This window comes from Haemaphysalis longicornis, unplaced genomic scaffold, assembly GCF_048455015.1.
Source record: "Haemaphysalis longicornis isolate Haplotype H1 unplaced genomic scaffold, Haemaphysalis longicornis Haplotype H1 scaffold_12, whole genome shotgun sequence".
Classification (NCBI taxonomy): domain Eukaryota; kingdom Metazoa; phylum Arthropoda; class Arachnida; order Ixodida; family Ixodidae; genus Haemaphysalis; species Haemaphysalis longicornis.
In genome coordinates, this window is record NW_027526225.1 from 81,232,643 (window position 1) to 81,256,691 (window position 24,049).

At 48.9% G+C, this 24,049-nt stretch overlaps 1 protein-coding gene across 5 annotated transcripts in view; it reads right to left on the reverse strand.

The window, feature by feature from the left end:
* LOC144162860 (uncharacterized) overlaps positions 1-24,049 on the reverse strand; it is a 299,979-nt gene that overhangs the window by 52,036 nt on the left and 223,894 nt on the right. The window contains exon 1 of one of the 5 annotated variants that reach the window (XM_077693573.1): positions 15,033-15,182. The exons of the other annotated variants lie outside the window; for them this stretch is intronic. The gene's annotated coding sequence lies outside the window, so the exon portion shown is untranslated. Of the gene's footprint in view, positions 1-15,032; positions 15,183-24,049 lie in introns of those variants that run through there. 5 annotated transcript variants of the gene reach the window in all.

Below are 24,049 nucleotides of genomic sequence, written 5' to 3' on the forward strand. Positions count from 1 at the left end.
TGTCTGTACATCTTTTTTCCCTTGCATCCCACACCTCGATTGATTGTGAGGTTTAACGCGTCGCCGCTACACAGGCGATGATAGCTTCAATAAATAAGCTACGCTTAAGAGTACCGCCACTTCGTGCTCCCGGAAGTGTCTGGGGGCCATTTTGCTTCTGGCTTGCAGTGTTGCCATCTCTCCCAATGAAACCGCCAGCAGTTGTGACGGGCAGAGTGCGACCGGCCGCTCTAGCGTCCGCGCAGCAGAGAGAGAAGAGAGATGCCCAGAAACAAAATGGCTGCGCCCATGTGTAAACAAATGTCACGTGGTGCCGATTGACCAATGAAAATCCTGGCGGCACATAATGAGAGGCGGCACATAATAAAGAGGGCAGATACTCTAAAATACTTTATTTAGTGACTCTAGGCGATGAGGCGGGCCGTAGTGGAGGGCTCCGGATTAATTTCCGCCACCTGGGGATCATTAACGTGCGCCGAAATCTAGAACAGACGGGCGCTTTCGCTTTTCGTCTTCCTCAGAAAAGCAGCGCAGCCGCGGAAGGGAATCGAACCCGCGTCCCTGTGCTCAGCAGCACAACGCCTCAGCCACTGAGCCACAGCAGTGGGTTTGCCTCCCTCATCTTGAACGATGGAATATAAAGGAACTATTGGTAAACTGTTGTCACTATTCTACGACGTTCTCGCGTGCATGCCGTTCCTGTGATGAAGTGCCGTGTTCAACTAAAACTCCGAACAAACTCAACCTTCAGACACCACCAAGCTCTGCACAAAAGGAAAACCTCTTAATTCCTCTCAACTCGAGGCGTTTGCGGGAGCTTGCTTATTCGGCTGTTTGCTCTCATGACTCCGGCTGGACTAAACTACAGAAGGGGAGCTAAGAATAAGCGATGTGTTCCCGACAATGAAGTACAAAGCAATTCGTGACATCAGTTCCGGTTACGGAGGATGAAGACCTACGGCCATTCTACGTCATTTAAAAATGCCCGTTACAATGGATTCCTTTTACTCCAAGTGTGTCGTGCCTCCCACTTCAGCACATTTAGAGCGAACTCTCCCCGCTTTGAACAAAGAACCTCTCACACCGAAATCACCTTTCTCTTCCGAGGAGTTTACTAAAACGAAGGTTCACTGCGATTCTCCTTCCGCCGGTGCTCCGCGCTGACAAACGTAAAATCATCCGCCGTGACGGCGTCTGGACAGTAACGTTGGTCTGGACAGCATGGTAGCCCGCTGACGCTCCTCGCAGTAAAACGAAACGGAGAGCAAGACGTGCTCTCCCCACCAACTTGTAATACAAGTATCGAGGCACGACACAACGCACAGCACCCGGTGCTTTGTAGTCGCCCGGGCTATGCCCACAAGTCGAGCAGCACGGCAAACAGTCAAGAAACGAAAAACAAAACATAGTTGGCGCTAAGAGGCGTCCCGGGCCAACTGGTTCACGCCGCGCCGGGAGAGCGCAGAAGCGGGGCATCCCGAGCAACCGCCGAGACGCCCTCCCAAGAGGCAGCAGCAGCGTTACGAGGCGGTTCCGTCGTCGAAGACGACGAGCCTCAGACGACGTGCCAGCGCTGCCGGTCTGACCCGGGACGCCCTCGCGACCCTGGCAGACCCGCAAGGAACGCGTCCGCCGAATCTCCAAGCCAGACGTGCGCCTCCAAGATAAGCGGCAGGCTTCGGTGGTCGCGCAAAGCAACGCCTCTCCCCACCCCTCCTTCTTTCTCCCGAGTCCGTCGGTTAGGCAATCCTTCCTGTTTCGACGTTCGTGAGTGCCGAGCGAGAAAAAAAGGCGAATCGCGCAATTCTGCCTCCAGTGGACGACGTAATCCGAAGGCCCGCGTGCACCACGGAGGCGACAGATAGTCGGGCCGTCGGCTTCCCAGCGACGCCTTGCTTCCTTCCGGCATGTACGTACCTCCCGGCTTACGGCGCGCGACTCTAGAGGGGGAATGCGGCCGATCGAGATCGGAGTGAGCTGGAGGGAATTACGTACAGCGGGCCGCACGCGGACGAGGCAACAAAGATAAGCAATACACGTGCACTTACAAGCGATGGCGTCGAACTTGAGTTCGAATCACACTTCACTTGTGGGGTTTGATGAAACAGTGAGAATGCGCCACGGTGTTGAAGAAAATGTGGCGAAGCAGGAACGCACTTAACGGTCACGTGCCTGAAGGTTGAACGAGACGAGAGCTCCAACGAGACGGAGGGTCTAAAGCGGAGCATCCAACTCCGGCGATCATTCGTCTCGTTGATTATTCAGGCTGTTTTGGATCGTTCGTCTCGTTGGACATTTCTTCTCGTTGATCACGTGACCAGTTGGGTCTTGATTGATTGATTGTAGGGTTTAACGCGCCGACGCAACGCAGACGATTAATTTTGACTGCGGATTAATTTTGACCACCTGGAGATCTTTAACGTGCGCCGAAATCTCGGACACACGGGCGTTTTTGTTTTTCGCCTCCATCAGAAAACCGGCCTCCGCGGCCGGGAATCGAACCCACGTCCCCGTGCTCAGCCGAGCAACGCCTTAGCCACTGAGCCACCGCGGCGGGTCGGTTGGGTCTTCCGTCTCAGTGGATCTTCCTTTTCATTGGATCTTCGAGACATAAGCGGCTTTCAACCACGTAGGAAATAATAGTGCGGTTTGTCAATTTTAAAAAGAAGTTCGAAAGAAAAACAAAACGGCTCTGATGCTCGACGTGAAGTTGTTTACAAAGCACAACGACACTTCGCGGTGTCGTCATACGAACGCCCGGGATGCGAAGGACTGTCCCGATAGAGGGATTCGGGTCTGTAGGACACAGCTGTTTTTTGTGCGGACTGAAATACAGGAAATACGCTCGCTACGGCGAAATGTATCAGCAAGTTTCAAATAACAGTTCTGGCGTTTCGATTCGCGCCGAAGCCCCTCAAAAAGGGCGCGTAGTCAGCGCAGTTCTCGACCCTGAGCGGTTTGCAACCCCGCGCGGCGTCGCGCAAGGACGCAGATGGCAGAATCGATGACAAAATGGCAGGGGCTGCTCGAAGGCAGTGTTTAGACTGTCCTTGTGTTCCATGTCACAAGAGTACACGAAAGAACTCGGAACAGCCCGATTATGCTTTTCAAGAACTTTTGCGGCTCCCGCTCCCCCGCCTATTTTTTCTTGCCATGTGAAGACCGCAAAAGCATTACTTTGTTTTTCAAAAGGCCACAAGCTTGTCTGAACGAGTGTAGGGACACAGTGTATCCATATTTCAATCCCGAATTTGGCCAGTTTATTTGTTCTGTTTTAGGACTTAAGTTACCTTTACTTTTTCTTTCCTCGCTCCGCAAATTGCCCTCCCTATCTTTTTATAAACCCTTTGTTTCTCTTTATATCCCTTCTTTCTTACTTCTCAGGTGTAGGGCAGCCAAGCAGACCCTTCCTTGGTTAACTTGCCATGTACTGTCTTATCCTTTCTTCCAAGCTAGGGCTCCATAGAACGATTCGCTAACTTGCGACCATCTCTTTGTCGTTCGCCAGTTTAAAAGCAAACTCCGTATACCTCACTAATATAGCTTCCCTAATATAACCTCACAAATATAACAAATATAACTGAGGATAATTATAAGAACAAGATATCCTGTATTTAATCCCTCACAGTGTAGTTTGGAAGTGAGCTACAGGTACACAAGACCAAATCGGTCATTATACAAATACGCTATGTTTTGAAAGTTCACTGCGTCTCCACGCTGTCTTTACACTGTCAACTGGTTCCGCAACACCTCTGACAGACGGTGTGTCGAGTGAAGTAAGTCAGTGCAATTTGTATTATAAATCCGAGCCCGGACCTTTAGAAAATTTCTCCGCTCATAGTTCGGCGCACAGCACGTGCGGAAACCAACGATAGTAATAACAGTACTTCCTCTGGTCACTTAAGTCCGTTTACGAGCTCCGAAAGAGAAAGCATTAATGTTTTCACTTTCAAGCCGTAATTACAGCTTCTCCTGGCGATACCCACGAAGGACTTCTTTATCGCTACTTCGTGTTTGCGTCTCCTACTTCGCTTAGGTATTTTAACACGAAAGTTTTTTATTCCCGGATACACATATTCCGGTGACGTTATATCCGTCACGGAAGTGACGCCAGCACAACGAAGCAAGCGGCCTGTAAAGGGTGCACGCCTGCACACACGGTCTTCTTGCGGGGAAGCAACCTTTAGTTCTAAAGGTTACGTTATACATACCTAGGGTTGTTCGTTTGCAGGTTGATATTTTAACACGAAAGCGTTTTATGCCGGGATAACCAAGATTTCACTAACGTCATATCCATCACGGAAATGACGCCAGTACACCTTTGCCGAAGCGACCCGCCAGCCGGACGTCGCTCGCCAAGCACACCCACAAGACAGCCGCCGACCCGCAAATCATGCTCTGCTGCAGATTTCGCTGCCAATATCACTTTCGTGTTTTACCTATTCCTATGACAGAGATATATTTCGTCTTTTGGCACAAACTACTTCGACTGGGAGAATGGCAACAACACTTCACACCACAGCTTCCCAAAATGACAGTTCTCCGTGACTGGGGTGCGCCTGTTCTAGTCACGCGTCGTCACATTCACCTGTCACGTGATATGGTGCCATGCCGTACTCCCTAGTCTGACTCTTGTTACGTCACTGACAACGTGCTGAGGCATTGCGGTATTAACGCATTCGATTTCTACTTTATACTGAAATCATTGCCGAACTCTTCTCCACTCTTTATTTACTTTACTCTTCGTTTACTCTTTGTTCTATTTGCTCTTCGGTTACTCTTGATTTCTTGACTCTTGATTCACTTTTTTCATATAGCGGCGACCACATTTGTGTACCGAACAACAAAACGCCGTTTTGCACAATGGGTACTTCAGGCTTTCGCCTCAAAAGGGTCAGATAACGGATATTTGACCATCACATAACAAAGCAACAGCGCATCAAACTCACGTGGAGCGAGCTCACATCCGTCGAGTCATCACGCGCCCTCCTGCTCTTGCTATCAATCCTGTTTGTCCAGCGTCTACGAAGAAAACGGCTCAGCGCACCACCACTTCCGAAAACCAAACAAAAGCCCGGCGGGCGACGGCGTCGGTCCGAGCGTGCCCGACGCCGAGCGTCGATCGCGGCGATGTCGCCCAAAAAGCGCGCTATCGTTTGTAGGCATCAAAACGGCCCGCGTTGTTGTTTCTCCCCGGCGTTTCCCTGGCGACTGAATGCGCGCGCGTGCTTTTCGCATAAGCGTCCGCGGCCCCCGCAACGGCATTGGTCAGCGTGGCAATCGAAGCCTTAGCTGCTGCGCCAAACGGATCGTTCTCAAGACAGACTTGTTGACGGTGGCGGCGGGTTTCGGAGCGCCGGCGACATGAAGCCTATAGATTTTTGTTGCTCCGGGAATGGGAGGCACACAGAGCTACAGTAAACATCTCGATGCCGCCAGAAGAGCACGAATTTTATTACGCTAGCGTGATATCTTCAACTTACGTACACAAGACCCGGTTCCCACAGCCAAAACAAACAAACAAACTGGCTAACAGACACAGCAATCGCTGCCTACAAAAAAAAAAAAATAGCAGTGGCTTAGCTCGGCTATGCCAGGATATATGTAGCATGTTCAGCTGGTTATTCTTAGGTTTCCTGGTTACCTAGGATTAGCTGATTATCATGCTTACTGCTGCTAAAACGATTTCCAATCCAACCCAATCCAGTCCAGTCACTGCTCCTCACGCATGAGCAGCACGGCTCTCCAGGAGCCACGCGAAACGACTATCAAGCGGCTCCGGCGCAGTGACAGACTTGGCTACTGCGCAACTGAGCCGACAGCCGGGCACGCGCCAGTGCCAGGCGTCTGCCGCGGCTATGACGTCACTCCTCTGGAATGCGCAGACTGGCGAATGTGGAGACCCAATTCTCTACACACCCGTACTACAATTGGATTGGATTCCCAATACAATCCAATTCTATCTAATCCAATCCAATTCAAGCCAAGCGAATCCAATCCAAATCCGATCTCATGCTCTTCGCGCTTGCGCAGTACGGCCCTTCACGGCCCACGCGAAACTGCTCAACCTCGGCCAGTGTAGCTTACGCTACAATAAACACAGAAAGATGGACGGACGGACGGACGGACAAATAGACACAAACTCAAGCGAGCCTATTGCCTTGGAATGGCATTCCGGGTATTGCGACGCGCGAACTAAACACGCGGCCGATATCGTTCTTTCGTTTGGAAAAAAAAAAAAAAGAGACCACAGTAGGAAGGGGTATGCCATACCGAACAAAACGAGTAGACACGATCCATTTCTTCTTATTCTGTTTATTTAGTGATTTCGATCAGAAGAACCACTAGAGGGCCGATCATAAGAAATCTGTACGCGTACTTTGAAGTCTAGCACAGTATACATGCCCGAAGAGATGTATTGAATAACGCTCTATCAAACGGCTGGTTAAATCAATCAATCAATCAATCAATCAATCAATCAATCAATCAATCAATCAATCAATCAATCAATCAACCAACCAATCAGTAAATCAATAAATCGATTAATGCATCAGTGTATTTATTATTGGAAGGTTGACATAAAATGACGCCAGCGTGGACAATGATTCAAAAATCTGAATGAACCAAGGAAGGTCAGAAGCGAACCAAAGCATGACAGCCGAGCATAAAAAACGGTTAATGGTTACCCAAGTTAATATGTATATTATTGAGTGGTTGTAATTATTAATGAGGTGCGCGAAAGGCGGTTTAAGATGGATTAATATGAATTAGGATGGAATAGTAATTCATAGTACGTAAGCATACCTAAAAGTAGCGAGAGTGGGTTTCTCTATACAAGCTGTGTCCGTATCGTTCGGTTGTGCATCGCGGAAAAAACTACTGTTTCGCTTCTCTCGCGAATAAAGCCAGAAATATTTTTCCGAGGACGATTGCGTGTGAAAGAAGCCAGTGTCATTAGATAAGGTATCAGAGTACCGCAACTGAGGCACGCAAGTCAGCGACGGCGGCCATTTTGGCGTTCATCAGTGTTGCGAGATTGCCGCATCTACGGCTTCGCTGATAACTTCGACCGGGTCGTTTGTTAACAACACTATAAGATGCAGCAAAACGGCATGGACACACTTCTGCTGCTGGAATCCTGCTACACGCGCTATCTTTGATTCGCATTTCGGGACGACGTCAGTCAGGCGCAGACGCAGAGCTGGAAGGACAAGCTAGGCCTACCAGAGTTGACCGGCTAAAACGCATAAACAACAAAATGGCGGCGCCCATAGACCGTCGCAGTGTAAACAAATGTCACGTGATGCGAACTGACCAATGATCGTAGCAGCGGCAGGGAACAATGGGAGAAAAGAGTGCCGATACTCAGTATACCCTTATCTAGTGACACCAAAAGAAGCCACAGGGAGTGCGTGCGAGAACAGCCTTCATAGAGCTGCTTGACGAGGCGTAACCAACGTTTATATTACGCGGCCAAGAACGATAGCGGGAGAGAGTTTATACGCCGCGGCTGTGGCCGTGGGAGATAGGTCTCCTTTATGACTAAGCAACAATTCCTGAAAAGCCGTAAGCTCGTTGTCACGGGTGCTCACATCCGGATTGACGCAATAACAGAGTGTATACGTCCAAGAGACAGTGTTAAGAGATGTATGAGAACGCGGATACGACTGCGTTGTTTTCACAATAGACGTATGGAGCAGCTACTGGGGTTACGAGCGGTTCTTTGACCACTGCAGAAGCTTTTTTTTTCTTTTTTGATAATGGCTCTATATTTTCCAGCCACGTCTTAAAACAGATGAGCTTGAAGCACTGATTCCACATCTGAGCTACGGTGAGCAAAAATGGACGACGGAGGAGGTGGAGGGGTGAGGTCACTGTGCTTTAACGTGGCGCAAAGTAAATTTTGTTTTGTATTTCCCTCAGCGCGGCGGACACTCTTAGTTGCACGCAAGAGTAGAAATCCTGCTTACGGAGCATTGTCCAATAAACATTTGCGCTCATACGTGCTATTCTATGGCTATGGGACAGCGCGCTAGGCTTCGGAAAACGGCCACAGGCTTCAGAGTACGCTCACAGACTTCTTGTGGGCGACTCTCCTAGTGTTTGCCTACTAATTGATTGATTGATTGATTTAACAAGCAGTTTGATGAAGTGTTATCCAATAGTACATCTCTTCGGGCACGTAACACTGTGCTAGGCTTCAAAGTATGCGCACAGATGTCTTGTGATCGGCCCTCTTAGTGGTTGCTTCTGATTGGTTGGTTGATTTGCTTTGGCCTAACAGTGGTCTGCAGTGAAATAAATAAATAAATAAATAAATAAATAAATAAATAAATAAATAAATAAATAAATGAATAAATAAATAAATAAATAAATAAATAAATAAATAAATAAATAAATAAATAAATAAATAAATAAATAAATAAATAAATAAATGTGCTTTATGAAGAGTATAGGCGCCCGGCGGGGCCTTGCGGGGTTCCACCAGCCCAGGGGGAAGACGGAAATGACCTTTCAAGCCCCCCTTCACGGTTAGTTAGGCGCCCTCAGTGGGTGGACTGTTTCACAGAGCTGCACCCAGCTTCTGAGATGAACTATAGCTCCCCGCCGTGTTGCGTGCCGCCACATTTCCCTCGTATCAATGTAAATGTAAAGTATCAAGTCAGCCCCGATCGTAGCCTTGACTGGCAAAGTCGTGCAATCTAGCGGCCACCAGCAGATCGAACATTAATGCCCGTCCTCCCGATAGAATGGGTTCAATGCGTCATATCCCGACCTCGCTAACACAGCGTGCGCCACCTCTACGGAAATTCATAAAAATGAAGACCGTACAGCAAGAATTAAAAGGAGATTCGACTTCGTCGATACTGATAGGTGAAAAAAGAAAATTATGCTACTTTGGGATGATCGGCAACATGGTGCAGAGGTGAAACTGAATGTTCGTACGACGAAGGAACAACGAAGGGGTAAGATATATATATATATATATATATATATATATATATATATATATATATATATATATATATATATATATATATATACAGAGAGAGAGAGAGAGAGAGAGAGAGAGAGAGAGAGAGAAGACCAGGGGGACGATTAGGAAACGAAACTGACGCGGTTTGCTATCTGGTACAAGCAGATAGGGGAGGAACCGATGAAGTGAAACAGATTTCAAGACTGCACGACTTTGCGGTCAAAAGTCGTCGGGCAGCGATCAGTTAACCCCTTTCGTTTACCAACGGCGTAGGGGGGCGCGCGTAGTGGGGGTCCCTCGTAACAAGTTGAGAGAAAATGCCGATATGAGATCGCGGGCAGACAAGTCTAACCCGACGACCGAGGGCGTACGCTTCCGTATAATTCCCAGCGGGATAACAGTGAACGCATAAAAAGCAGGCAGACAAATCTTCACAACGAAACCATTTGAACGTACAGACTCTAAAGCTTCCACGAGGGAAAATTTGAGACACATCGCACATGAAGTGAAGTAAGAGTTCTTTTGTTAAAAGTATATTTCCGAAACTACAAGGTACGGTTTTATACAGATTAGGTATATAAAGGAGGTCCGAAGGTTGGAAACCTCCTTTCGGAAGTTTCTGGAAATATTCTAACTCATTAAAACTCTGTTTACGCACATCCCTCATTACTTGCGAAAAAAAAAAAAACGAAACGAAACGAGAACAAGCAAACAAACAAACAAAAAAGCAAACCATCGTCGGTATATGCATATACTCGAGTGGTTCGCGAGATAGTGGCTCGGATGCTGCAGTGCCTGTTTCAATATATACAAATGAGAGGGAACTTGTTATATTTAATGCTCCGAGACGTATGGCCTTAAATCGCTCGATTGATATATGCGTAATTGCTAATGTTTCGGAGGAAAGTAAATCATCAGTAATTAATAAAACAGAGCTATAGATAATACGCGCTCTTGCATCAGCCGCAAGCTCCCCTCCCCTTTTTCCTCTCCCGCGGGCAGAAATACATAACTGTTGTACGAAACCAGTGCGGTAGAAAGAAGCCACAGGATGTTTGCCAGGAGCTTGCCTAATTTTCTCCCAGCAAAAAAAAAAAAAAAAAAAAAGAAGTATACGGATAAACAAAGCTAAAGTTGCTTAAAATTGCCTGGCAAGAGTTTGAGCTTTTATACGTGGTCACTTACGCCGCTGTTCCCAACTTCTCATATATCTTTGAATATATACGACCGCGTTCGTTCAAAAGAATCAGCAGAGAGCCCGTCACTTTCCCTCTTCTTAGTCCTATTAAGGGCTCGGGCTGTTGCCGTCTCATGTCGCCGTCGTAAGCATCGTCTCCTGTCGCCGTCGTAAGCGTCGTCTCATGTAGTCGCGGACCACGGTACTAAAACTCCGGAAAACTCATTTACGCCTCGCGCTGGAACGTAACGCGTACTAAAAAAAAAAAATCACCGGGACGCTCGTTTACGCCTCGCGCTAGAGAGCTTCGTGCTTCAAAGACCAGACACCTTTACAGCAACGCTGTGTACCTCTACCCCCCAAAGGTTTCATCTCCGTAGGCAAAAACGCCAAGAGTAGACTTTTACGCTGCATGCTTCACCCCTCCCCAGGTTTCCCGTTAGTGGAGATGTCCCGGGATTTATGCTAGCCACCTCTCCTGAACCTCCCGTTTTTCCCCGGTCCCTTCTTTTGGATACGTTGCGCTGCGAAGGCGGCACAAAACAAAGACAGACGAAGAAAAGAAACAACACGATCGGGTGGGCATTGGCGCATGTTGAACACATGTTCAACATGAACAAACTGGCCCAAATGAGCGCTTTATACTGAACTGCACTCTGGTTGACCGGGGTAATGAGCCTGGGTCTAGGCGAGAGTAAACACGGGAAGCACCTGGTCGGCTAGCCCCACCTGATCCGACAGCAACACTAGCCCGACCAATCGGCTTTTCTCGAGGGTGCGGAGCTGCTCGTGGGCTGCCGGGAAGAAGTTGGTCACTTATGCAGTGGGGGCTAACTGGTGTGAAATTAGCACATATTTGTACTTGCACTGTTTTTGTGACAAATAACACACCACTTTCAAATCTTGTATTAAACGTTCAAGACTCAACGGGGAAACCCGTTTATCACGCTTGATGCGTCACCCTTTTGCCGCGTAAGTAAACCTTCACATTTTCGCGTACGACGGTTATCATGCCACTAGAGAAGTATTCCTAGCAACGCATGTGTGTTAAGTAGTGAAACCGGCTTGAAGGGGGCTCCGAAGCTATACATGGGTTTTTATGGAGGTATTCAATAAGATGCCAGGGGGTCTCCACATCCTACTTTGATATCAGACAGCTTACATTTCGCCTCAAAAAATGTCTTCCCAGCAACAGATTTGTTTAAAGTACCACCGCGGACTTTAAAGGCGCCCAGTGTATATCACAGCGGCTTAAAAATTTAAAACTCCCACATCAAAGGGAAGGAGTTTCTTCAATTTCTTATCGTCTCTCGTCCACCAGGAGCTTACTCCACTGACTTCTACCAGGTCGTACGAATAGAAAGAGGGATATTAGAAAAAAAAAAAGAAACGAACATCAGCGTTGAAGGCCAGTTGCCCTTCCTTCCAGCCTGATAAGCACGGAAGCGCGGGAGCTACACCAGATCTTCGTCGGAGAAGACCGAAAGGAAAGAGAGATGATCGTCAGGGTAGACGGAATAGCGACCAAGTTATCTGGAGCGTGTCTGATTAATCGCATTCCGGCTTAAAAACGCAAGGCGAGAAGTAAAGGAGGCCCTCCGCCTTAAGCATTGGTTCCGAGGCCAAAGAATACGACTCAGATATACATTTGAGCGCCAGCGCCGTGCGGTAGCGGCCTTTACCTTCAACGGCGAGGCTTCGAGGCCTAAAGAAAGGTCCCCTCCCTCCCCCCCAAGCAGTCGGCGCAGCGCCGACAAGCCGCTCATGCGGGCAGTAGACCAGGCTTGCGTACAGTTGTGTGTACACACTATGCAGCGCCACGGTTGGCGGCTTCGTCGACGGGCAGGGCCGGACGAATCAGCCTTCACGCCCGAGTCGGCCATCGCTATTTGGGCGCCCAAGTCACCACGCGCTGCTAGTCAAGTGAGTCAGTCGCGCCAACAAACAAACAAGTGCATAAACAAAGGCGGCGTGCCGATTGAATGCGACCAAACAGGGGGAAGCACGATCAGTCACACACCACGGCTCCCGGCAAAACAATAACTAGATATATTGTTTTTCACTATGTGGGCGTCGGCTTCCTGAGGCGGGAAGGGGAGAGGCTGCAAAACAGGATAACTACGTTGTGTATTGTTTTACGCTGGCGGCGTCAGCTAATTAGCGCCAGTAGAGATGGGAAGCGCTAGATGAAGATAAAGATTCATCCCCTGCCTCCTCGCTCAACATTCCTAACTCTCAGGGGCCTAGCAAAACCACTTCAGGAAAGTGATATTTGGCGTGAAGCAAGAAGTCAAAGTGAAGATGAAAACTATAAAATAATTTTCCAGGTTTCTGAATATTTTTTGTGTGATTTGCTGTCAAATCTTACTCCCCATGCATTTGTATGGGATAGTTTCCATGGCTGTGGAGCTTAATCGCGCAACGTGCTAGACTTGAAACTGAGCACAAATCAAGTTTTCACCCCAAATATTAGCTGCACGAAAATACTTCACAGTTCGCTAAATAACTACACAGTAATCACTGTTGAAAGGACTGCCATGAGCGGGAAAGCTGCACATAAATCATATTACAGAGGGAATGTGTGTCCGTGGATGATAGGGATAGGGGACACATCAGGAGAGACCCAAAACGAAGATCACGTGAGGTTTGGGGGTGAACTTCCACGCGCAGCGGAACCGCAAACGGGAACAGACGGTAAAGACCCCAGAAATGAAAAGCCCGTGTGATCAGCTGAAGAAAGGTTGGGAAGGAATCTCGTCCGAGAGGGATCATTAGGCAGCAATGGCATCGGGTAGGAATAAACTCGGGGAGGAATGGCTTATACCCCTGCTATAGCGTCCGAATGTCATCTGAACCAAGTGTCATTTGACTCAAATGCCAAGTTGTGCTGCTACACTAGGTTTTGAAATGCCATTCGGCTCAAATGACATTCGAGCCAAATGAGCACCGAGGGAGACATTTGGGATTTCAAATGTCATTTCTAGCACACTCGCGCACAGCGTTCCAAGTTAGCCTAAACAAATACATTACTGGCGTACTTAAAACGAGCAAAATATTCTTAATTGTGGGACTTTGTTCACTTCTCGTTCACTTAAATCGTGATATGAAGATGTAATAATTCCGTACTCTTAGCACCAGTGCGAGCAAGCAACGAACCAGTGTGACCAGACAGCGCAAAAAACCTCGATTGGGATTCAGAATTAAGCAAAAACCGTGCCAAAGTTTACGTTATTGGTAATTTCATATCATTTTAATACGAAAGACCGCCGCTAAATTTGATTGTTGCATTATTGTGTAAAAACAGAACTCGACAGCAGCAGCGCCGTGCAGCACGGCGAGCGAATGCTAAAGCTTTCAAATGCCATTGAAATTGCAGTGTAGCACGGCAGGTTCTGAAAGGCATTCGAAGCACCCCATTTGAGTCAAATAATATTTGGTTCAAATGACATTCGGACCCTAGTGTAGCTGGGGTATTAGACGAGCAACCACTTAGAGGAGGGATGACATGGTGGAGAAATCACGCCTAGGAACAGTCACTTTAAGAAGGCATCCCAAGTCACCACCGAGGACGCCCTCCACCTTGACGAGATCTCACCTGACGGAAGACTCACTGCGGACAACAATCACTTCGGGAACTAACCACTTCGTTAACAAATGCCTTCACAGAGGAATCAAGGAAGATGTACGGGTATATTCTATGCAAACCTGAACAACAACGAAATGGGGCTACGTATGCAAACTGGAGCGGAGTGGAATACGGGAAGACCAGAGGCTCGCAGTAGGGCCCCGTGTAGGGCCCTACACGAGGGCCGACGGACATTTCGAACACCGAATATCTGATCAGACAGAAGTGGGATCAAAACGGGAGACAGACCAAAGCAAAAGGGAAAGCTGCAGAAACTATCAAAGCAATTCTGCACGCCCTACAGAGAAAAAATGGCGCCGTGAAAAAAGAACGACACTTGGCACACCTTACAACAAAGCTGGGGCGATATCTCGTGTTTGGCCGTTTTGAAAATGTCCGTTTTGCGTCCGTTTTATTGTGACGTACTTTTACTTGTAGGCGGACCTTTGGTTGACTTTTGCGCAAATGTTCTTGTAAACAAGGACATTCGAAGAAAATGTTTGATGGCAGCAGGCCTAAATTTGCAGCAAGACACGCATTACCATCGGTGGCTCCATGGTCCTGCCTACCGTTCCCTACTGGACTATATCCGGGAGGCCAACCTATCCTGGATATAGATCGGACCCGTTTGGTGTCTACTAAGCCTTGAGGCTATTAAATAAACGAACGAACAACAACAGCAACATTTCAAACGACTAAGTCTATTTTAAGCTGTCTTTTATGCGTTTATTGTTCCGCCAGCGAACCAACAACAAGGCGACGAAAAATCGCCTGCTCCGAATCGTCTGCTCCGAGAAGCCGCGGCTCATAGCTCCGCCGTGCTTGCATGGCGTCACATCCGGGTGTTCGCTTTTAGCCAATCAGGGCTTGCTCAAAGCGGACACTTTTGCAACGGACACAAAACGGACAAAACACGAGACTACCGCCCCTGCTTAGTCCACGAACAAGTCTCCGTCCGTCGAACCACGGATGCAAAGGCGCAACTAGGTTGCAACCGAGTTTTCCCTCCTCCTCCTCTCCTAGCATCCCCCCTCACTTTCTCAACGTCGGCCCTTTTCACTCCCAGTCGACGATTGATGCACACGTTTCCGACAAATGCGATGACAGGCGGCAATTTGTCGCGGAGGAGAAAGAGAGAGGGGCGCGAGCGGTCTTCCTCAAGCCAAACGCGACGCGCCTCCTCTCGCACACGCTTGCGTAATCACCGCGGGCAAAGCGAACAGCATCGCCTTCTCACCGCGGGCAGCACTCACCGCCGCAACAAGAAGAAGGCCGTTCCGAAGTGGAGCACGCGAAGACACGGGAGCGCACCCCACTACACAGTCGCCGTCTCCGTGTAACTTTCTCGACGACGTCTCGACCTCGCCGCCGTCATTGCGTCGGGTGAATACGGGGCAGAGGAGCAAAACACAAGTGGGGGAGTAACACGCGCCGCGGCCAGTTCCGGGATCACGATTCGTCCGAAACGGTCAACGAGGCACGAAGCGTGTGCTGCATCCATCTGCGCGGGCGACGGAGTTGTAAAAACTGACACGTCGTGGAGGCGAGCGCAGAACGGCCGGCCGTAAAAATTACGAGCCACGGGATTTTCTCTCCTCGCTTTTTTTTTCTTCCTTGCTTCCTTGCTTGCTTCTTCTTGCTCAGAATCAGCTAATCTCTCGCCCCGGCTTGCTCTATTTTTTTTTCGCGTAGTATTCGTCTTAACGTGAGGCGTACTTACGTCATCGGTCTACGAAGGTGGCGCGACTGGGGACAACGTCAGCACGTGTTACACGACAGATGCTTTCGTAAGGTAAACGGTTGCAAGAACGCAGGGCCCGCCGCGGTGGCTCAGTGGCTAAGGCGTTGCGCTGCTGAGCACGAGGTCGCGGGTTCGATTCCCGGCCGCGGCGGCCGCTTTTCTGATGGAGGCGAAATGCAAAAACGCCCGTGTGTACGAGATTTCGGCGCACGATAAAGATCCCCAGGTGGTCAAAATTAATCCGGAGCCCTCCACTACGGCGCGCCTCATCGCCTGCGTTGCGTAGGCGTGTTAAACCCTTCAATCAATCAATCAAGAACGCAGGAGTGCAAGAGCAAATCTGGGCCAATTTTAAACGCGTTAGGGAAGTTATCAATTCGCCACGACGGAGGATAACCCAATGCGAAGTAGCAGCGTGCTTTATCGCGAGATCAGAATCAGTAACTCTTCTTCACATCCGAGCTAGGCGTGACTACTAGTGACCGTAACCATTTAAACACTCGTGCCGCTGTGCGGTTGGTAGAGTACTGGGTGTTCTAGCCACACGATGCAGTATATAATCCTGCGATGCAGTGTAATCAGGAGATGCGATGCAGTACAATCACGTGATGCAGTAATATGGGACGCGACGCAGTAAATGTGAAAACACTAGCCTACAGGGTCGAAAGCAGTCTTCTCAGCACAAAAACGCCGCGGGGCGCTGTGGGAGAGAAGGTCGGAGGCTGCGCCAAACAGGCTAATCAGCGCTCACTAAAAGCAGGAAATTACCCGCCCACATATTACACGCTAGGCGTATGCGCGCGCGTGTGTGTGGGTGGCGCCACATGCCCCACAATAAATAAGCCTATTACCATGAGTCAAGCGGGCAACGTAGTGAACCTTTCGTTAGAGTCGTTACAGAAATAAAAGCAAGCACTAAAAGAAAAGAGCTTGAGGTTCAGCCAGAAGGCTGTACATAAGAAACTATCGTTATTCGGTGACTTTGCAGCGAAGCAAGCAAGACGCGGTCATTTTTTTGTGTGCGTGTGAAAGAGCAGTGACGCGTCGTTTAGTTTCTCGTGTTATATGAAGTAAGGCTTTTCTTCCCCACTAGCAATTGCTTGAATTAATGAAACAGGGGATGCCGTGGCTGCCTTAGCCGCATACCACCGGGACTACAAGTAAAATGCAGTTGGTGTAAGAAGCGGACCGCATGCAAAGTTCACGAACGGGCAATGCACAAAGCCTTTGCTTTTACCAAGACATGCCTTAACATTGGGAAAAAAAAAAAAAAAAAGTCTCACCAATGGAACATCGAAGCGAACGCGTCCGGTCCGCTCCATGCGGAGAAGCAGGTGCCGCTGCTGGTCGGGCGGTGTTTGGACCGCGAGTCCCGGAGTGCGACCGGAGCGCGTTTTCTCCGCCGGAGGCCGGTGACACCAACGGAGGACCGTCAGGATGACGACAACGACGACCCTTCCTTTTTTACCCTCTCCCCGATGTTCGCTCGCGCCGGCGACGAAAAGGAGCAGGTGTTTTTCGAGGCAGGGGTGAGGAGAGAGAACGCGGACGACACGTCGGGAGCAACACCACCGAGACGACGAGGTGCTTTTAGAGAGCGTCAGTCGTAAGGGGTGCGAAGACGAGCTTCGGGGCCCTCATTAACATTATGGAAGTTTGGCAGGAATTCGTCAAGAGCGGAGATGCGAGGATGCGGTGGATTCGAAGTAAGGCGAGGAGGGTGAGAAAGGCCAGTGGTGCGTTGTGTGCGTTCGCGCCGGATGAGATCTCAATCACGAATGCGGAAGAGTTCGTCTAGCCGCATGAATAAACGGATGAAAGGGCAAATGAAGCGGCGGTGGTGCGGGAGAGAACGAATCGATGGTAGCGTGGTTGGGTGAACAAATACGTGAACCAAGAAAAGTGATCTGCGAACAAAAAAAAAAAAAAAAATCACTGAGCACAGTTACTTGTATAGCGGTGGCTGCAAATATGTTTAGGTGAGTACTAATCACTTCATGGAAAAAGTAATCCACGCCAGAACACATCCTTGCTTCATCAATGAAATTACTTTCCCTCTAGGTGAATCAGTCAATCAATGAAACCAGCAATTAAATGAAAATATCGACTAATTGATAAGTTAATCAAATGATCGATAAGTTAATCAATCGCACAACGGATGGATGGATCGATCGATATATCAATCAATCAATATTTCAATCAATGAATCAATAAAAAAATTCAGAAACTATGACTGCACCACCACCAGTCAAATTAGAGGCTGAGACATACCATTCTGTTTCTTTCCTTATTTTTAGTTGTCGGAGTGAGCGGCGCGGGGGTAAGTTTTTTCCCGTCAGAACGCAATGGTCACACAGCTCATCGTAATCTGTCCTATCTATCTCTCTATACATTTAACTTTCATTAATTCATTCATTCATTCATTCATTAGAGTTCATTTTCTTCATTTACAGTTTAACGTACCGATTTCTACTCGGAACTTAGCTTCATGTCACACTGCGGTGAATGACCCCAGGAACTTTTACTTGTCGATTCCACGTGTTGGTGTCAAGAACGTGTTCGTAACAAATACTGCACCGTCTACTCGGCCTCTACAATAAGCAGTCCGGCCAAAAATCTACAAACACAGCCTGGGTAACTTCATTTGCTTTGCGACGTCGACCTGGAGTTGCGGGCCGGCTGTATGCAAATGAAGCTTTGGATAACTCGCTAATTACGCTGCTGAAAAACCTAGTCACAAATTGCAACTAACGCACGAAGAGTGAGGTGACACTGGATTGTGCTTTCCAATTAGTTCCCTTAATTAAAAATCCGACGGTTCAAGTTACCTTTCCCGCGTCCTGTGCCATTTATCGTATGTTTCTTTTTTTTTTTTTTTTGAGCAACTTCTATCCCATGTTTGCAATAAACATGGGATAGAAGTACGCAAGGCAAAAAAGTTTGACAGCAATAATGAATTACGAAGTCGCACCAGGCGGACACACAATTAGCCAGACGCCAGGTTGAAGCCCGTAGCACTGCTACAGCGGCGCTGTAATTAATTTTAAAACTTCGCGCCGAAAGCAAGCATTGGCTGATTCTGATTCCGGGATTTAACGCGCCTATGAGAGCTACGAGGTGCGCCGTAGTGGAGTGCTCCGGATTAATTCTGAGCAGCTGGGGATCTTTAACATGCGCCGAAATCTCGACACACGGGGGGCGCTTGATTTTCCCCTTGATCAGACAAGCAGCCGCCGCGGCAAGGAATCGAACCCGCGTCCTCAGGCTGAGCAGCACAACGCCTTAGCCACTGAGCCACCGCGGCTGGTGAGAACAAGCGTTAACCGAAGCGCAGAAGCGCACACACTCGGTGCTCACATAAACGCTGAGACAGTAAATGAGCCCCATTTTCCTGAAAGTAGGATGCGCGGCGATCAGGTGACTCCACGGAGTGACATGTACGACCATTTCTCAAAGCCCTCCTCAGTGGGGAGCGCGGCCTTCAAAACGACTTTCCAAAAAGCGATAAGAAGGTCGAGTCAGTTTTTTTAGGAGGCGAATGCGCGCTGTTTCCTACAAGTCTTAAATTTAAACCACCCCGGCGTACGAAACAAACTCCGTCGGTCGCCGACGCTGCATCATCATGGGACGGTAAAGGAATTTCTCTCTCTAAGAGCACAGGGCTTTTCTACGTGCTCAGCGTTGCGCGCTAAAAGCGTGGCAAGAATCTTCCTGGAAGAGAGCGATTCACGTATGGGTAGCGACGTCGGTTGACCGTCTTTCTCCATAACCTCGGGCTCCCATTTAAAGAAGCGACGCGGATATATATGTGAAAGCGAACGCGCTCTCCTCGGAGACAGCCCGAAACTAAAATTAGGTCGCTGGAAGAAAAAAGAAAGAGAAGAGAGCGAAGAAAAGGCAAGAGACCAAGAGAGACTTGCCGTGAAGGAAGAGGAGACGACGGCCGAGCCTTTTCTCGCGAAGAAAGAATTAAGAGTGGCGCCGAGCGCGAGCACAAAAACGCGCGAGGCGCGCGTTTTTCAAAGCGGCGACAACGAAAGCGAGCTCAAGTCGTGACCAAGCCGCCCCCGAAAGCACGCATACGGTCCCCGGGACACCACGAGCTGTCTTACGGTGCTGTCGAGAATTTGCTTTGCAAACGCCTACTATTCGACGTCAGGCGGATGCGGCGGCGTTTCGGCCGAGCCGCTAACGAACGGAGCCGGATAGCGTGAGTGCCGTTGCTCCTTACAAAGGCACGCACGCGGTGCATATTCACCTCGTTTCGGGGCTGACGGGAGCCATTACTTTGGGTGAAGGTTCGGTCGTGGCGGATTGCCGGCTGCTGGAGGCGATCGCAAATCCGTCACTCGGACACGGCGGAACGCAGGCGACACCAAGGGAAGCCTAATAAGAAAACGGCGTCGGAACAGAAACGGGTTTATCGACGCGCACACAGACTCCCAGGTGGGGGAGAAAGCTTTGGTGACAAGGATAGTATAATGCAACGACTACGGCTGCTTAGGCACCGCATAACCAGACAGGTATGAAGGCTGCGCAGTCGGCCATCTTGAATGCTATGAGCGAACTTGGTTGGAGTGAGTACAAGGCTAGGGCTAACTGGAAGGCCCAAACGAACTCCAAAGCTTCATCGAGCTCCAAGGCTTCGCGGAAGTGAAACGCTTTAGTGAACGTGAAGCCTCCGAGAACTCAGAGGTTTAGGAACAGACCTTACGCATGTTTCAAGGCAGCAGCGAACTTCAATGCTCGGGCGACCTGCCAAACTAAATGCGCTGGGAAAATTCTACGCTTACGAAGAAAGGCCTCGACCCAGCATCCAAGGCTGTATCAAGCTTGAGGGTTGAGCGAGGTCAAGTGTTTACACGTCGGTGAGCTTGATTGATTATGAGGTTTGACGGGTCGACGCTACACAGGCGATGAGGCGCGCCGTAGTGGAGGGCTCCGGATTAATTTTGACCGCCTGGGGATCTTAAGCATGCGCCGAAATTTCGAACACGCGGGAGTTTTCGCTTTTCTCCTCCATCAGAGAACGTCGGTGAGGTTATCGAATCTATCACGCCCATACGTCCAGACGCAAGCATGGGTTGTTAAGTATCGTAATTGCTTGGCGAATCAGTGGGAAGCCTGCTAATCGCGAAAACAACGACACTACATACTTACTGACGCATTACGTAATCAACAGATAGAACAACCGAGATAGAGAGATAACGAGATAGAGACATAGATAGAGAGATATATGTATACATGTATGTAGATATACATAGATAGATAGATAGATAGATAGATAGATAGATAGAGAGAGAGAGAGAGAGAGAGAGAGAGAGAGAGAGAGAGAGAGAGAGAGAGAGAGAGAGAGAGAGAGAGAGTTTAATTTAAAAAATATGCAAAAAGCCCATGTTAGCTCGGCCATTACTCTCGGCTTGCTACACAAGCCGCAGAAAAGAATATGAAAATAAAATAAAGTCTTGTACTAATTTTTTTTGTGTGCACGGAGTACTTTTGTGCAGTAGTTCTGTTATAGTGCCGGTTAACTGCCGGCATTAATCTGCGAGCATCAGCAGTTTAGGCCCGTGCGAAGGTAAGGGAAGTTACTTCATAAAGACTCTGGAAAACGAGAACCCACCGAGGCTTTCACAGCACCGACAGAACATACGGTACATAAGCATAAGTTGATTAAATCGCCAGGACGTCAGACCGCACACGGGAATAGTAACGTCCAAAAGAAGGAAATAGTAGTCCTGCGATTGTTCTTGCTTAATTACAACGCTAACGCAACAGCGATGTTCACCGACGCAACGGCCCGGCTAGCCTCACCCAACTATTACCATGAGGTCACAAGAATCCCGACAAGATTTTCCGCGCTAACGGACAGTAACGTCACGTGGGATTTGGTTTGCAGGGCATTCGCACGCATTCCCCAAATGCCTATTGTTAGCTCCAAATTTGCGCAGTACGCCTACGTTAGTTGCAGGTTTGTTTATTCAAAACAAAAACAAACAAAAAAGGGCCAACGACAGCCACAGCATTGCACGGCAAGAGGTTTGGCGCCCATCTAACGCAGTTTAACTACAGAAAGTCCCAAGAAAATATCAGCACGAACGCAAGAGATGGAGCAGGAGGGAAGAGGCTTACCCAGTGTGGGTCTCTACTTACGGCTCGCCGAATCGTAGTTCATTCGTCGCCGGCATTCCGCAAGCCACGCACACACGGCCTAATCACGCGCCAACACGCGATCCACGCCCACACGAACTTTGGAAAAGCAGCGTGACCGCACACCACGACTAAATGAGCAGAGGGCCGGGCCCTCCTTATGCAAACAGAGGACACGGCAATGCAAACACCCGCACAGCCACTCGGCACGAAGGCAGTCAGTCGCCGAGTTCCGGCGGTCACCACAGGTCGCCTCGGCCGGGCCTCACCACCGACACCAAGAAGGCCAGGGACGCGTGGTCGCTAAAGCCACGTGCTCGCTTGCTTCTGACCGGAAATATCGCTAAACGCACGGCTGCTCAGTGCTAAGAATCACAGCTACAGTCGATAACTCGGGGCTGAAGTCTCTTCCTCGCAAATGAAGGACAGGTGGTCTTACTCAACGGCAAACTGTGTGGATCCGATCAAGTCATTCACCTCTCGTCCTTGACGTCTGACGAGGGCTTTGTCTTTGCCGATTTCGACAGCCTACAACAGCCATAGCTACTAAACTCCTGCATTTTCCCTACTTGCCATTATCGTGATGTCATTGACAACCTCATAGCACCCACTCGAACGTAGCTATTTTCTTTAAAGGTATTCAACATGGCCTTTCACGATCACGTGCGTAATGATGGCACGCGTAAGAGCTGCCATTGCGCAATCAGCGGTCTGACGGGTAACGACAGGACCGAGGAGGAAGTGTCCGCGCCTTGGTTCCTCTTTACTAGGCAGCGGACCGGACGTGCTTCCTTCGCCGAAAGGCACCCCCTTCTACTCGGGTAGCGACGAGGCATATCTGCTCAGCTGCGCACACAAGAGTCCGCGCACGCGCATGTGTAGGCACAGCGGGGAAGCCCGAGGAAAAACAGTTTCAGCTTGAACGGTCCCAAAGGCTATTTAAACGTTTTCCTTACAGGCCGGTAGCAGCGAGCCAGAACAGCTACGTGGAAGTGGCAAAGCCAAATACTGCCCAGCAAGGTTTGCGCAGAAAAGACGCCATCGCAAAAAGAGGCCATCGCACGGCAGTGCACATAAAATACGCCGATGATGACGATGACGATGACGACAAGAAATATTTGCAAGCAGTGCTCAAGGCTGTTTATGCAGTTACACAATGCTCCTAACCCGGGTTCAAACCCCATTACCGCTTTTTTTTTCATTTTCAAGGGTTCGTCATATTCGAATATTAACACTTTCTATCATACACATATTCTATTTATGACATCTTTATGCATTATAAATGGGATTTCGGGTATTTTCGTTGCCTTTTGGTCAGTTTCAGCTACTGCTCATTGTACGGTTTTGCGGGTTTTCCCCTTTTCGCGCGGCTTCGGCTATTTCTATTCAATATTTTTCTACACCGTGGTTTTCAGCCATTGCAGGTCCGTTTTGGCTGTTATTTATTCCATTTAGGGTGGTTTTGTATGCTTTAGGTATGTTTATGCTGTGATATAATCCCCATAAGCAAGCTCAGGTGACGGCTGGCTGTACTGACGAGGAAACGCATGTCCGCGGCCCGGGAATAGTCGCCACAATCAGTACGTATATATGAGAAGAGCAGCGGCAGCAGAAGAGGAAGGAATAGGTTCCCGGGGTGAACCGGAAATTATCCCGCCAGGCAGAACCGTATACATTGCCGAAGGAAATTGAGGCCGTCGACGAGCTCGCACTGCAGCAGAACAAGACTGTCACCGTCCCGAATACTCTCGGGCCTAGGACTCATTGTCCCACGCAATTACACGGCAGAATGCGGAGGTCCCCGTCAATCTCTGGGGCTTTAGTGCGAACTCTGTCATCCGCAGCGCAGGTCAATCAAAGGCAAGGAAAGAGATACGGCTGTCAACCTTGAGCAGGGGGGAGTATCACGTTTCGTGAAGGGATAACCCCAACGGGGACGAGTCCCTCGTAGGAATTCTGCTACTGTTGTTGGCGTCGTTGGTGTTGCGCAGCGGGATTGGGCCTGGGTGGTTGCGGACACTTTCTCCGCCTACACGTTCCCGGGCAGGATAACACAATCACGCTACCATCCACTAGTAAATCCGGTGAAGCCGCAGAGGAAGGAAGGGTTGGCGTAGAGACATAACAAAAATTATAATATATATATATATATATATATATATATATATATATATATATATATATATATATATATATATATATATATATATATATATATATATATATATATATATATATACCGGGCCATCTACACTAACGTGAAACCTGGTGAGGGGCGAAGCATGCGGTGTATAAGTGTATAAGTGTATTCTGGCGCCTTGGCTCTTGCCAGCGGAGATGAAACCGTTGGGGGATAGATGTATACATACAGCTTTGTTG